Here is a 17,393-nt window from a genome sequence, read left to right on the forward strand (position 1 = left end):
ATGGACCGATGTTGCCTCCCAAAGTGGTAGTACTTGGATAGATCTTTCTAACGAGCTATTGTACGCGTCAAACAGAGATCGTATGCCAAAGTTACAACCCCGGGAAATTGATGTACCAATTTACCCAAACGGGGCCCACAATTTGGCGTTTCATCTTCTAGGATTAGATTTCAGGATGTGAAAGGTTTTCCATTGTTTCTCAACAATAAATAGGCCTTCGAGCCTCATTGTAACACAGTTTAGAGGCATGTAGCCACCACATCTCTTCTCAGAGATAAGCTACCATCGCCCTAGCTGGTTTATTTCCATTTCTGGTTGTAAGCATATTTCAGTATTTTCCATTAATGAAATGAAGTATTATTTCCGCTGCATCTTTGTGTATATGGTTATCTCTGTAATTTCTTGCATTCCTGTTTAAATCCGGATCAGTGAATTGGGTTAGTCATTATGCCAAAAAGTCTAATGTGTGCTATATGCAGATTTTTGGTCAATTTTGAGACAAAATCAAAGGTTTAATGAGCACTTGGCAGCCAAAATTCGTGGAATAACAAGGGAGAGGATTTGTAGCAAGGTGTCCCCTTCATTTATGAGCCCTTACCTCGAATTCTCCACCAGCAGCTCAGAGTTCAAGGGCCACCACATCGATGATCACAAGGGCAGCCGAGCAAGGCTAGTAAAGTTGTTGTTAAATGCAAGTTTTGGCAGCCGAGTTCCTAAAGTTTAGGAGGACTGTTGAGGTCCTCAATGTGTATAAATAAGAAGGCTTAGGGCCTCAGTTTGGTTAGGCAGATGTTAGGCAGGAGTTAGTTAGATTGTAGTCAGATGTTAGTTTGATTTTAGTCAGTAGGTTAGCTCTGCATTTAAGCACATTTTCGAGCTTTTTCTTGTAGACAGTTTTGGGATGTAACTATTATAATTTTTATCAATAAAGATGAATCCAGCTTTGCACCAGCTCTAATATTTCTTAGGAGGCCGTAGCTCTTGGTGTTGGGCCCAACCCAAGTTCCAGTACCTCCTTTGTGTACTTTTATGTGTCTTTGCTGCATTCATAGAATAATTTCTGTTATTTAGGTTAAAATCTTGCTTTGTTACTTAGGTTGTTTTGATGATTGAGATAGTTTTCATGCTTCAGGTTGATTTGATAGTTTGGTAACAGAAAAGATCTGCAAAAAGGCCATCAAGCAATCCTTGATCTCATCTCTCCCTCCTTGGGACCATGAGCTAAGACCAAGGCATACTTGCTGCCACAAAAACATTGTTTTTGCCTCTTCATGCAATTGCTAGTGTTATATTTTTAGTTAGGGAAGTTGATACCAGTTGTACTTGCATGTTTAGAATATGTTCTTGCTTAGCTTCCATAGTTATCTTGCATGATTTTCTGCCAATAAACTTTTGTTCATCATGTTTCTGGTTTTTAGGTCAAATTAGGTCAAAATAGCTAGATCTTTGGTTTTCCTAGTCTTTGTTTGATCAGTTTTGGAAAATAGTGTGCAGAACACCTATGATACCTCCCTACCTACCCTTCCTCCATCACACAACCTGCTCCAACCCCTAATCCAAGATTCCTTCCCTTCATTTGCACATTTTCCCACTTTGCCCTAATTTCTACATTCTTGTGCATCATTGCTCCCTCCATCCTTGAACAAATCCAATCACCTTAATCACTCCTTAGCCTCATTCACCAGGTCCTAGACCCCTTAACATCCTTATCCAACCTCCATTTCCACTTTCCCACCATTTTTCCTCCATCAACCCTCCAAAATCCTCTTTCGGATCTTCCTGTAGAACCCTGCAGACTTCGTGTAGAAGATCAGTGAGCAGTTTTTGGAGATATGATCACTGTGAAACTCTCTAGAAGGTTGCTAGGGACCCCTTAGGCCCTCTTCTCACCTTCCCAACCTCATGCAATCGCCCACTCCATTTCCTTTCGGCAATAAACCCCTGCATAGTTAAAAATAGTTAAAGCACATGCATAATAATTCTGCAAAATTACTCAAAAATACAAAAAGATGCTTTTTCCATATTTTCCTTTAGAAGTAGCTTATTCACATGCATTTTACCTTTCCAAGAGTCAATGGTATCCATTTCAGTAGCTTTCATCTCTTTTCTTGCACCAGTAGGGTTAATGGGGAAAACTAGGGTTTGCTAGGGTTTGTGTTTCCTTTCATCTTTCATCTTCTTTCTGCAAGTAGAATAGCCCTTTTGAGATTAGCTTTCTTCCATCGTGATTAAAAGCTTCTTCTAAGAACTCATAGAAGTTGGCTTGAGCTCCTAGCGAACTTGTGCCAGCTGATCAAGTGACAGCCTGCAGTAAGAGCTAGTAGTTGTGCATACAACATCGTCGCTTCCAAGTTTGTTATGAACTACCGGGTTGATAAAATTAAAGAAGGGGGCCCCAGGAGTTGCAGCATCATTGCTGCAATATTGGAGCCCACCACTTTGTATTACATAGGGATAAAGAGTTAAAATCATAAGAGAGGCACATACTTCTCTTATTGTTGGTCATTTCGGTGTAAGTAAGACGGTGGCACAACTACAGAGGTATTGTTATTGGCCTTGTATGCTTGAAAGTGTGTCTCTTTTTATTAAGGGATGTTCATTATGTGCAATCAGTAAGCCTAGCAATAGCAAGTTAGGATTGTACACACCACTTTTGGTTCTGTCACGACTGTGGGAGAGTGTTTTTATGGATATTGTAGAAGGTCTTCCATTGTCAAAAAGAGGTCATGATTATTTGTATGTAGTTGTGGACAGGTTCAGCAAAATGTGTATTTTGACACCATGTAAAAAGCAAGTTACAGTTGAACAAACTACTCAGTTATTCTTTTAAAATGTATGGGTGCATTTTGGATTTCCCACATCCATTGTTAGTGATCAAGATTCTCGCTTTGTTGGGAGTTTTTTGTTAAGCTTGTGGGGATTCATGGACACCAAACTAAAAAAGGGTACAACTTTCCATCCAAAAACAGATGGTCAAACACAATTAGTGAATAGAACAGTGATACATCTTCTTTGTGGGTATTTCAGCAAGCATCCTAAGTTGTGGGATGAACATTTGCACTATATTTAGCTTGCTTACAATCGGGCCAAGCACTCTTCAACTCAAACATCGCCATTTGAGGCATGTTTGGGATACTTGCCTAAATCTACTTTGGATTTCATTTTTGGCAAAGATGTTGTTATTGATGGTCATAGTGACATATACAAAGAAAGAAATTTCATTGAACAAATCCAATTGGTACACCAAAAAGTTCAAGAACATCTTCAAAAGAGTCAAGGAAAGTACAAAGAAATGCACAATAAGCATCATGAAGATCACAAGTTCCAAGTCAGTGATTAATTTTGGCTTCACATTAGTAAAGAGAGGCTCCAAGGAGAAGGTGAAAAACTAAAACCAATTACATGTGGTCCATTCAGAATTTTGGAAAAGACTAGTAACAATGCCTTCAGGTTGGATTTGCCTTCATATATGCAAATTTATTTTGTTGTTAGTGTTGAGAATTTAAGGTTGTATGAGCCTCCTTTGATTGAAGATCAAGGAGATAATGTTCAAATTCAATCTATTGAATACTTTTCTCCATAATTCCTTGATGAGCTTCAGCAAGAAACTATACTTGACAGAAGAACAAGGACATCGAAGAGGGGAAGTGTCGATTACTTTCGAGTGGGTCTCAAGGGTACAAATCCTTCAAAATCCAAATGGATAGATATTGGAAAGGTGAGGAAACTATACCATCACCTGCTGGACAACTGAAAGTGATATTTTGGGGTCCGAAAGGCTTCCAGTGGAGAGAAGTGATCAGGTGCTCAAAATTATGCTAAAAAATAAAAGTGGTTAGAATGGTTTGTGTTATCTGGAAAAGTGTCTATTTAGAACTTCTCTATCCCACTAAGGTGTGACAACTACCTTAGAAACAAACAGAGAAAACTACTTTTGTATCTTCTTTATGAACTATAAACAAAGAGGAATAGGAAGAACCAACCTGTGTCTTGCGCTAGTCCTTTGATCCAATCTCTCTCCTCTTTGACAGCTTCCAGCTACCTGCTCCCTTACTTGCCCAGCTTCACCAAGTACCTGTAAGATCACAGAAGAAGAAACTGTACAAAGACATGGATTTATATTCATAAATAACTTAGGATCAGATTTAAGTTAACCATACAAATGTAACAAGCATCAATGATACAAAAGCATGGAGAAGAAACTCAAATAGTTTTATTGATATACAAGAAGATCCAGGAGGAGTTACAACTGATGATTCCTGACCCAGCATCAACCTCCCAGCAAAGAAGTCCCTTCTTCACCCCCAACAAAGCATAGATCACCCAATTCTCTGATATGTGTCTCAAAACCAACAGCAATTCCTTACAATGTGCAAAATTCCAGCCTCTGGATCTCTGGGATGAGGGATCCATATATAGATGTATGCAAGGAGGATGATTCAGCTTATGATTTGATTAGTGGCTTCTCTCTGTCAATTCTTGCTTCCACTTGGAGACTAAAAGCCTCTTACTCATCCTTGGTCGAATTCAGTGAGGCAAGTGTCATTGGAGAAGATTCTGGAAGCTTCCATTGTCACTCCACCTCGCGGAATGACACTGCCATTTGTCATTTCCCGCTCAACGCACCCTGGTAGTGCATTTAGGTGCGTTGCAACGCACCTAGCTAGTGGACTTAGGTGCTATGCAACGCACTTAGCTAGTGGAGCAGCTGAAATGATCCTGTTTTGACTTATTCTGAGCAGTTTCTGGTGGAGAACTTCTGGGAGAAGCTGTAATTTGTTGACCTTGTTCCTTTAGGGGTTGGAACAACACTTTTAGGGACTTAGGAGCCTTTGGTTTATGGACATTTCATGCTTAGAGCTGTAAGGCACAAAAATGTCTATAACGGTTGCCCCCTAAAGTATGAGGCCGTTTATCGGGTGAAATGATTTATTAGGAGGATCCGAAGTTCTTTCAATGCTGGGAGGAGACCTGTAATAAGATACAATACAATACATTATCTTCATACTGTTTTCATGATCTAGCTGAGGCGGGCATTCCCATGCTCAGCTTTATAAATTCATTTTCATGTACATAGGACAGACAATCGTCTGATGGTAGACTGATGATTCTGATAGAGCCATCATCCTTTTGGTAGGATGATTATCTGTGCTGCAATGCTGTACATTTCAATGTCTTTATTTTCCTGAATATATATCGCAGCCCGGATGGATGAAACTAGATCCAGGGTCTTCAATCTCGTCCGATCTTCACTCGAAGTACAAGTTGATCCATGTGAGAAATTTTTTGAAGTCGAACATGGAAAGACATCGCTTGATTACCAGTCAATGATGTAAACCGTTAACAAGCGCGAGAGGAATCACCGATAATGATAATGATCCTAGAGGTATTGCAGTACAATTCATGTGGTGTGAATAAAGGACTTGGTGTCGAACACCACGCAAAATCTTTCGGTCGAAGGTCATTCATGTAAACCTGTCGCCGGAAGTGAGAAACTTGCCAATGAGGCATGCAAGCTTCAAAGTACTGAGTGGGGTGTTCCTAGACCAACTTCTTGGATAATGAGCTAATTTCGACAAGAAGTGATCCGTCATAGGAGGGCCTTAATGAATCCCACATCAATGACACGGAACGGAGCAAATGATTTTGATGGAGGTGAAAACGATCTCATGATATATGGTTCAGGGTGGCGATCATGAAAGAATGGAGTATAATGTATGGTAGTGGGCGGGACACAGGTGGCCTTTCTGGATAACTTCTCTTGAACATATCGGCGACATTGATGTGATGGATTGGTAGCATTAACCCCAAATGTGGATGGTATGGCGTGACCATGGCGATGTGACCGGTGAATGAAACAACCCAACCCGACTCGAGCACGGAGCGGAAGTGTCATGTTCAAGAGTGACTTGCTACCAATAAAGATTCTTTGAGTTTTCTTCCCAATTTTTCCCCAGTCATTGCTGACCAGTACCTCTTTTTTTTTTCAAGCTTGAGGAGGATAACATATGCTTGTTCTATAATTTTCCCTTCGGGCAAACCCATCGCTATGTTTTAACGAGCCTAGCGATAGTGAAACTCGTTCTCGTCTAAAGACAAGTTTGTCGCTATTAACCTTTTTAACGAGTTTAACGACAAAGATAACTCGGTCCTTTTCATTTTTAGAGAGTCTGAAAAGGTACGTAAAGGTAACTCCAAAATTCCTTTTTCGTCATCTAATCCCTTATGTCCGAAAAAGTATAAAACAATACAGAAGGGATGAATTTTCGATAGCTTTAACGAGCCGAACAAAACAAGCGCTCGATCTTTTTGTGAAATAATCCCTCAGGTCCAAAAAGATTAAAATTTAGAGGAGGGATAGCACTTCCCGTCGCTTTAACGAGATGGAAGGCCAGAACTCGGAAATCTTTTCATATTTTACTAGTCAGAAAAAAGCTTAAAGAAGACTCGTCTTTTGAGGAACGAGTGATAAAATGGGTAGCAGCTGATTCCAGATAAGGTTTGGAATTTTCCAATCACGGCAGTGTCACAAGGATGGCTATTGAAATCACTCTTCGCAGCTGTTCCTCAAAATGGGTAAACAATCAAATGGAGGTGAATGATCGGCCAATGAAAAAGTGGAGGTGACAGTGCAAACACGACCAAGGCTTTAATGGCTGAAGTGCTACATTCACGGTGCTTATTTACCAAGGAATAGTTCATTTTTTAACGAGCTTAAACGCGGGTGGAAACATTTGCTCAGTGCGGGTTTATTTTTTAACGAGCTTGAACCTTGCGGTAACACTGCTCGATTAATCCAGTCATATGATAAGAATGTCTCATATAAAACAGCAACTTTTTCAGTTTTGCCCCACATCCTTTCTTCATGCAAGTTAGGTAACGACTAATCCAAAAAACAGATAAATAATCGCTCTTTGCTTGCACTCCAAAAGGTTTGCATGCCCCCAGGTATAAAACAGAGTTTCAAGGTCACCCTCTATTCGAGCTGACAAAACATTCGTTTTATCATGAAGGGTACTACCTCTTACAGGTTACCCAAAGATTGTTCTATTCGCGGCGCAAACAAAACACTTCTTCGGCGATGTCTACCGAGATAAACAAAGGTGAGTGACGATGCTCGCCAACTCACATAACTTTGACAAGAGAATCTTATTCCAGAATAACCCCTCTTCCAATCACGGACGGGGTATAGACTAGTCATATTCTCCCGCAAAAACCTAGCCTATACCCGAATTTTTCCTGCCGAAGCAGACCAGGATGCATGCCCCCTGGGTTTCAGTCATATCCCTTCGAATTACTCGCACTTATCGGGAGGACGGACGGGAGATTGAGACATTTCTTGCGTGAAAAGACCATTTAGGGACGGTATATGACTATTTGCTATGTGTGATCCGGGAAATGAAAGCTGGTCCACGAGCTTGACCACTCTTCCTTCGTGCGGAAAACACATTACTCTAAAGAGTGAGGAGACAATCGCTCCCATGCAATAAATATAGTCTCGTCCAAGGAGTAGGTTATAATCCAAGGGTCCTTGAACTACCATTATGTTCATGCGAACTGTCTTCCTTCTCAATGATATGGGCACATCGGGAAGGATCCCTAAAGGTCGACTGGTTCCTTTATCAAAACCTATCATATTTCTCATCTCAGGCAAAAGCGATGGCGAACCAAGCGCTTTCCAAGAAGTTGAGGAAAGGATACTCACAGAAGCACCCTCATCTATGATGGTACCAGCCATAACCATTCTATATATTTGAACGATAATTCGGAATGGTATGCTTGCTGGTAAACGGGGTCTGCCTAGTTGATTCCAATCGAAGGAGACAGCTAGGTTGCTTGGATGTGGGACCAAATAGACGGCCGGGTATGGCTTTGACGAACTTCCTTCCTGCGGTAAAGGAACAGGTAAATTGCCCCCATGTTCGTCGGAGTCTGTGTTTATGAAGAGAATTTGGACGGTGTCATCCTTGTTCTCTTCAGTGACTGTATCATCTGAAGATGAAATCTCTGAAGGCAAGACCGGGTCAACTGCCGCCTCGACCTTTTGACTTTCGTCTGGTATGGATCCAGATGGTTTATCTTCAATGATAGGTGTTTCAGCCGACCACCTGAGCGGGCCAGCCGAATTTTCAACTAATGACGGACTCGCAAGAGTTTTTTATATCCAGGAGGAAGTCGCAACGGTGAAACCGGACGATCATCCAAAACTCTTTTAGCTTCATCTAAGAAGGGACAACAGTGGGTGGCATGATTTCCTTCGCACAGTTTACAAGGAAATCTAGCTTTACTTTTTTGTCCTGGGGGTTCACTTTCACTAGTTGACGGTGTGCTTTCAACATGATCATCAGAGGTTGACGACACCGGGTTTTGCAAACGAGGAGACCAGTCCCTTAGTATCCGAGGGATGCAAGGACAATCTCTGTGAAAGTGGTCTCCTTTGCAAATGACACATGGCGGTTTACGCCTGGTCAGTGCAGTGTGTGGATTTTTGTTAGACGACACTCGTTTTCCCACATTCGCCTTTGGCTCCTTCTTCTTCTTCTCTTTCTTCTTCTTTTCCTTCTTCTCCTTAGGAACTTGGCTTTTAGCTTTACCAGCTCCATCAAGTGAAGAGGAAGGAGGAGAGGAAGAATGAGAGGAAGTAGAAGGTTGGTGGGCAACTCTGGACTCGTCTAATTGCTGATTCGATTGTTCAGGAATGGTGGTGTTCTGAACGACAGAGGTTGAGAAGAGCCATACAGGGAAACCAATTGTCAGTCCTGGAAGCGACAATGTGGCCATATGGGGCGCACCAACATCTCCCCAAGAGGAGAAGGGACTAGGATTTCCACCAAGGGGAATTCCTTGGTTGGTAGGCTCCATTTTCTCAACCCAAGATCAACGTAGGAAAAGGGTAATGAATATTTCGTTTAAAATAAATTTTAACACACTTTGACACAACTTGTTTTTTCAGTTTTTAAGAGTTGAGAAAAAACAAAATATGACTCTAGTCTCCTTCGATTTTTAATGAGCTTGAAGTGACAAGTGCTCAGATGGACCTTTTCTGTTAAGGAGTCCGAAAAGGAATGAAAGGGACTGCTCTGGAGGTCTAGGTAGAGGGAGTACCAAACCAATCGCAAAACTGCAGAATACTTTTTATGGTACGGCAGTCAATCTTCCCGAATGCTGTGTTCGGTGCATTGCGATCAGTAGGGCGGCCGACACAGCTTCCTATGGATAAAGGATTTAAACCTATAGGGGTCTCCCAATATATACTCGACGGTACATGGGAGCACAAGTCCGTACTGGCACTTATCGTCTCAAAGTGGAGGAATCACCCAACCATCAATGAGGACAACAGTTACCAGGCTTTACGACGCCGGAATACGTCTCTAGCCTAGACCTCTAAATGTTGTGTGTTAAGTTCCAAAGCGTTGTTAGGTTCATTGAATTTATTTTAAGTTGATCTTTCTTATGAAGTTTGCCTCTTGGGTTCACCACGAGATAAAGATGTAATTCCTAAAATGCAATCTAAAGATGATAAACAAACTTTTATCTCTTTTCAGCAATGAAAATCCTAGCTTCTAGGGGAAAAGAAAGACACAATCTTTTCGCAAAGAGCAAAGAGCACACTGTAAATGCACTTTCCTAAATCAAGCCAAACAGACTATCAATATGCAAATGCACATGCATGTATTTGTTTTTCACTTTCTTAATATTGATGCTAAAAAGAAAGTTGATGTACAAATCTGAATTTGCTTTCAAGCGACAAACATAAACAAGCTTCTTTTCGAAATCAAAAGGTAGAGATGATTACGACACTTTATGATTTTAAAATAAATACTCGTTTCGACACTAGAAAGTCACAAATTCAAACCAAAGGCAAAAGTAAAAGCATAATCGACCATCAACAGCAAATAAACTTTCTCCTATGATCGAAATCGACACTTGCGACAGATCTAAATCAAAGGACGACAGTACGATTATTATACTTTTGCAATGGAAAACTGTAAACGACTCAACAAACACATAAAAACATCTACAATTATTTTGTACAAACGAGGCGGAATATCAGTAAGGAAAAGGGGTTTGAAATAGTCATATACTGATCACAGGCTGCAAAAATCAGAGACAAAACTGAAGGAATGAAGCAAAGAACCTCAATTGTACAGGGCTAGGCTGATCAGCGCACCTGTTACACAGAGAAACTGCATTGCAGCACAGGTTTCCCTCTTGGGAAGTGCGTTGAAATGCAGAACCTCTTCACAGTGCCTGCGCTGGGGCAGAAACGAGAATTCTATCCGGGTTCTGGGTCACAGTTTGCAGTTTAATCTTTGGTTTTTGGCCGAGTAAAAGCAATCAGTAATGCACAATCAGAGGTAGATCTAAGGAGGGTCTAAGAGCTATCACAAGGGTAATCAGATAGTCCGTGAATCAGCTGTTCAAATCATAAACAAATCCAGCAAATGGATTGAAGCAGCAGATGTCTACTTTGCATTTGTTATGGCAAATGCAATTCGATTGCTACTTATAAGTTTATGAAACAAACAACAAGAGAAACACAAACAAACTAATTAGACACGTTCCCCAGCGGAGTCGCCATTTTGTTATCGGGAAAAGTGTCTATTTAGAACTGCTCTATCCCACTAAGGTGTGACAGCTACCTTAGAAACAAACAGAAAAAACTACTTTTGTATCTTCTTTATGAACTATAAACAAAGAGGAATAGGAAGAACCAACCTGTGTCTTGCGCTAGTCCTTTGATCCAATCTCTCTCCTCTTTGACAGCTTCCAGCTACCTGCTCCCTTACTTTCCCAGCTTCACCAAGTACCTGTAAGATCACAGAAGAAGAAACTATACAAAGACATGGATTTGTATTCATAAATAACTTAGGATCAGATTTAAGTTAACCATACAAATGTAACAAGCATCAATGATACAAAAGCATGGAGAAGAAACTCAAATAGTTTTATTGATATACAAGAAGATCCAGGAGGAGTTACAACCGATGATTCCTGACCCAGCATCAACCTCCCAGCAAAGAAGTCCCTTCTTCACCCCCAACAAAGCATAGATCGCCCAATTCTCTGATATGTGTCTCAAAACCAACAGCAATTCCTTACAATGTGCAAAATTACAGCCTCTGGATCTCTGGGATGACGGATCCATATATAGATGTATGCAAGGAGGATGAGTCAGCTTATGATTTGATTAGTGGCTTCTCTCTGTCATTTCTTGCTTCCACTTAGAGACTGAAAGCCTCTTACTCATCCTTGGTCGAATTCAGTGAGGCAAGTGTCATTGGAGAAGATTCTGGAAGCTTCCATTGTCTCTCCACCTCGCTGAATGACACTGCCATTTGTCATTTCCCGCTCAACGTACCCTGGTAGTGCATTTAGGTGCGTTGCAACGCACCTAGCTAGTGGACTTAGGTGCTATGCAACGCACTTAGCTAGTGGAGCAGCTGAAATGATCATGTTTTGAATTATTCTGAGCAGTTTCTGGTGGAGAACTTCTGGGAGAAGCTGTAATTTGTTGACCTTGTTCCTTTAGGGGTTGGAACAACACTTTTAGGGACTTAGGAGCCCTTGGTTTATGGACATTTCATGCTTAGAGCTGCAAGGCACAAAAATGTCTATAACAGTTTGGAACCTGAACAACCACGTAGTTCCTCTCATCTTGAATCCAACACAACTCATTTCACGCAAAACGGACACCATATGCTCTCAGAAACGCTATCTATTCACTTTGTCAAAGAGCTAAAAATTTTGCAGGTGGCTGAATGGGATGCTCACTCGGCATCCGTACCACCAAGGTAGCAAGGGAAATATTCTTATAATATTCCTTAAATATTCTTAGAACATGTTGTTGAGTTGGCTTCACCTTATTGGTCCACGTGTTTTTGTTTGAGCCAATGAGGAGGTGACACATGGCTAAGCCGAAGGCCGCCACGTGTCCTCGTAATGACCTATTAAAATTTTATGGTGGACAGGGTGGAGACTGGGCTCAACCCCATGACTTCCCATAACACGATGCAACAACTTACCAACACACCCACAGTTTGTTAGTTAATAGGTATGGGTGATGGGTTGTATCTAAAGTTTGTTGACACAATATATGGGAGGGGGGGCAGGCGGACATAACTGCCCCCCCATGTGAACACATAATTATCAACCGCAGACTATTTGATGTGACTGACATGGTCACCACCATCACCCACCTGACCTCCGGACTAAGCATCCTCATGTGAACGCTCTTCCATAACTGCTAACAGTTACCATGACTATCGGAGAGAGGGATCCAATGCCAGGGGCTATTTGTTTTAAGGCCTCAGTGGAAAAATTAACATTCCTATAAATCCACCCAAAATTCGGGGAATTTGTTGCTCCGTTAGTGGAAAATGGGGCAGTTGTAAAATGATGCCGGATTTTTTGCAATTTGTAGAGAGGTCATAACTTCTCTAGTTTTCAATCAAATTGGATGAAAAAAGAGGCTAGGTAGCCATTTTATGGACATTCTCGACTCATTGTAGCAGGTTTCAGAAGCATTTAAACTTTGTAAACACTTTTTTTTACACTTTTGAGCATAATAGAGAATCCCAAGCCATTGGAAGCTGGACCAAGGAGACGTAGCCTAGGAGGGGTGAACTCCTTTATCATGTTCCTATTGTGATGTGTTTTTGGTGATGTTCTGTACATCTTTATGCTTCTATTCAGTCTCTTATATATGTTAAAATTGCTTATAAACTTAACATAAAAACTCATTTTACACTTGCAAAACTCATGAATCCTTAAGCACAATGAAAGAATTTTGTTTCTAATCTGAGGAGGATGTTAGCACAACAATCTAATATTCTAAATTAGATCAATTAATTAGAATCAATATGGCTAGCATGCTAGTGCTCTTCCCTTATTTGGCTTCAATAATGGAATGATGGCTTGCTCTGATAGCAATTTGGCCAGCATAACAATGTCCCATAATCTAGCTCTCCCATGGCTTGCTTATATAGAATTTTTTAATCCATCTTCCCCATCTTGGTTCATGCATGATAATGACACATGAGTAGGACAAGATGATTCCAATGATGGTTTCATATCTTCAAGGTGACTCGAATTAGAAGTTACTTTACTGAGATCATGTCAGAGAATCAGCCCCAAGTGTGTGGATTGGTCCTGAATCGCTGAGTCATTCATTTATGCAATCGTGCGGCATTTGAAAGATATTCTACGTGTGCGCTTATCAAAGAAATAGCCACGTGACATCAATTTTTTACCTTTATAAACTTTGGACCGTAGGAGAAATTCAATTTTTTAAACTTCATGATGTATTCAGCTAGAAAATATTCACCTATGCATTCTGCTGGACACCTTTTAGTGTCTTCTCGATTGTACCAACATTTGTATGATTTTCTGGTGTTAACAGTGATGATCATGCCAAGCGTTCTGGCACTCCTTTTCAACTATATGAAGAAAATACACAAGAGATCAAGATCCATCCAGTTGCACTCATTCACTCTATCAGGAATAGATTCATACTTCGACATCCGAGTTACATGAGCAATGAAAATATTAGGAACAATAAAGTCAGTGCGAACAAAAAATTCTTTGCAATAAAGTAATTCAAACGGGGTATACATATGCATTTATTTGACAGTAGCTCTGTAGGCCCACAAAGTAGTAGGAACCTATTCATCCCAATCATCTCAATTTATGGAACAGATCTTAGTAAGTCATGTCTCCAAGATTTTATTAAACGCTTCTACAGTCCCATTGGCTTGCAAATGATGAGTGCTTTTATGATGATGTATCATGAAATTTTTCAACAGAGTTTGAACTATTTCATTAATAAAATGGGAACCTTGATCAGTCGTCAGGCTGCAAGGACAACTAAACGTGGTAATGATATTCTCAAAGATAAATCGATCATTCATATCAACGGTGCAGTCTTTGACCAGAGTAGCTTCCACCCAACTTGTCAAGTAATTTGTTACGGTAATGATATATCGAGCATGTGTGTGATGAGCAAGAGAGTGGATTGATCCAATAAAATCAACAACCCATTTTTTAAATGCAACAAGCACCTACACCATATGCATGGGAATTTCATCTTGATGTGACGGTCGGCCAACCCATTGACAGACATCACAATCCTTTGCATATTGTTTCACATCCTTGAACATAATCAACCACCAAAGACTATCTTGTAAGACCTTTCAAGTAGTAGCTTTGCCTCCAACATGTCCCCATGAAACTCTAACATGACATTCCCATAATATCCCTTCGCGTTCATGATCAAGGATACAACAACGTAAGACCTAACCAAGCCCCACCTTATATAAATTTCATGTGATAAGTTGATAGTATGCTACTCTGACAACTAAATGATTTTTCTGCAACGTAGTGTAATCGGAAGGGCACTGACCTATATCAAGAAAGGTAACAATCTCTTCTAAATAGTCATGGACAACTTCAATGTGGAACAAATGAGCATTTGGAAACTCATCATCGATCAGTTTTCCTAACTCTCCTGACTCCAACCTAGACAAATGATCTATCCCCACATTTGACCTTCTCAGCTTGACAATTACTTCAAACGTGAACTCTTGGAATAACAACAACCACCGACAAATTCTTCCTTCAAGCACAAACTTATTAACTAAATACTTCAGTGCTGAGTGGTCTATGAAAAACTTGAACGAGCCTCCCAAGAAGTAATGTCATAACTTTTGGAGAGAATACACCATCGCCAAAGCTTCTCATTCTAAGATAGTATAATTCTTCTACTCATTGGAAATTTTTCTTCTTGTGAAATAGATAGGATGGTTCAATTTACCTTCACCTGGTTGCGTCAAGATAATGCCCAAAGTGATCCCAGATGCATCAACATGGACATGGAATTTCTTGTTCCAATCAAATAAACTAAAATAGGTGCACTCGCAAGCTTCTCCTTCAATGTATCAAATGCACCATCACATTCAGTGAACCACATAAAGCGCTAATATTTCTTAAGGAGCCTCCCAACCAGAGTTGTAATTGAAGCATAATTTCTTATGAATCTGCGATAATACCCAGTATGGCACAAAGGTGAATGAAATTGTAGGACCAATATGGGTGGAAGCATATTCAATATCACCGCAACTTTAGCAAGATCCACACAAAATCCATCCATGCAAACAATATGCCCCAATAATGTTCCAAAAGGCACAACAAAAATTCATTTCTTTACGTTCAACGGTATTTGGAGTTGCCTGCTGTTTAGTCAATTTAGTGTTCCTAAATTGATGTCATTAATTGTCAACCCGGGGCTCGTAAGCTGATGAAGTGAAGGTGTACTATATGTACTTAAGCAACCTCTTAGAGCTTTTTGTCGTTTGGGGTGTTGTTTGTGGTTAATTTATCTTCCTAAAATGGAGTGGTGATTTATAAACAGATGAGTGATGGTGTGTGTAAGGTGAATTCTAGATGAGTGAGAGTGTGTGATTAGTGGTTTCTAACTACTTGCTGAAAAGGAAAAGCTTGAAGGAAATAAATAACTTGAAATGACTTTGAAAGCAAAGAACCACTTTCTAATGGCATTAGACACCATTCATGCTGCTGCAAATAAAAGGTAAGAAAATCACTTAAAAGACCAATGATAAAGTTTATCTCTTCCTAACTCTCTGCCTCTAACACATAGTACTGTGTAAGACACGATTAGGAAGTAGCTAAAGATAAGTTTAAGAAATGATAAAAAAATGAGAAAAATCTACTTTAAAGACTAATTATAATGTTTTGCTCTTTCTAACTCTCTGCCTCTAACACATAGTACTGTGTAAAGCACGATTAGAAAGTAGTTAAAGATTAGTCTACAAAGTACCCAAAGCCAGCTGCAAGTTATTAGTATTCTGATCTCTAAAAGATAGAAAATTTATGATAAAGAGATCATTCATATGTTAGCAGACCACTTTGAGAAATAAAACTAAAAATCAGCTATGAAAATAAAGTAAAGGCAGCAACTTAGAATCTGTCAACTGAAACTACCACTAGATATAAAGCAAATTCACAAACACAAAAGCAATCCCGGGTTAAAAACCTGCAAAAGAACAATGCTGATCAGCTTAAAATAAAGGCTGCAAATGAAATAACATGAAAGTAAATTACGCTGTACATGTTTCAAGAAAAGGAAATGCTGAATAGAAATAAGGAAATGCTGAACATAAAATACTATACAAGGCTAACATGAACAGGGGCCCTCCATTCATATCATCCAAAGAAGACTCAGAGAATTGTAAACTTCAGAACAGCACTGTTTCTATTACTCCATGTGCAGAAAAATACAGTCAAGAGTGCTAGAACAGCACTATAAAAACAGAGTCTTCGAATGCACTAAAATAATAACAAGTTTATAAAATGCAGCAACTAAAAAGTAACATTAAGCGTATGCAAACGCTAGTTTTTATAGGCATCTGAAAGACGGCCTAATGCGTACAGCTAAAACTGAAAAACAACTAACTGTCATGCGTAATTAAGGTTCATAACACGTCATAAGTCTGCGTGGATGAGCTGGAGGTTCTGGTCGTTATGGGCATTGAATCCAGAGTTGGATTATGTCCCCCACGGCCTGCATAAGACGGACAAGTCACCGTTTGAACTGACGTGACCCAACAGCTTACGTATCACCGTTAAGCTGCCTTTGTTGACCGTAACTTGACCCTCGTTGATCGGAGGTACAGATGATGTGGATGGCTAAACAGATAGCACAGGAACCTCGAGCACCTTGATTCCTAAGTGCCCATGTGGCTCATTTGGCAAAATGACACGTGGAACCTTGAGATTAACAAAAAGGCTGCGGGATCATCAGATGGCTGCGGAATCAGCAGATGGCTGCGGAATGCTTGTAAATATGTCAAAATCTAAACAAAACAGTCACACATTAGCAAAATTCCTTAATCATGCTTAAAGTCATGTAATGTAATGATCTGGGTTGGTTTGCAAGGAAAATGAGGCAAAAGTGAGAGATGAATGAGGGAAAACTGTAAGTAATGGTGGATAATCAAGTGTAAAGTAGAGGCTCTACATACCCCCACTACGAGGGTATTGCATGTCCTCATGCAATCAAAAACATTGCTCAGTCCACCTGCTGGGATGCCTCTGCCAAGACATCCAACCTTCTCTTCTTTCTCTGTGTGGCCACATTGACTCTTGGTCTTTTCATCAAACACCTGAATTTCAGATTGATTAAAGCTCTGTTTAATTTTCTGCATCTCTTCTTGAGCTTTTTGTTTTCCTTTTGCCACAGGCCCATATGAAGCATGGTGTTATCTTGGACCATCTTGTCCACATTGCCCTGTATCTTCAGTTTTTCATTTTCTTGTTTGATGTGGCGATTTAGTACCTCTAGCTCAAATATTTCCTGCTTCAGTGATTGGACTTGC

This window comes from Pinus tabuliformis, chromosome 4_2 (genome assembly GCF_031772625.1).
Source record: "Pinus tabuliformis cultivar Carrire ecotype Pingquan chromosome 4_2, CPIR1, whole genome shotgun sequence".
Lineage (NCBI taxonomy): Eukaryota > Viridiplantae > Streptophyta > Pinopsida > Pinales > Pinaceae > Pinus > Pinus tabuliformis.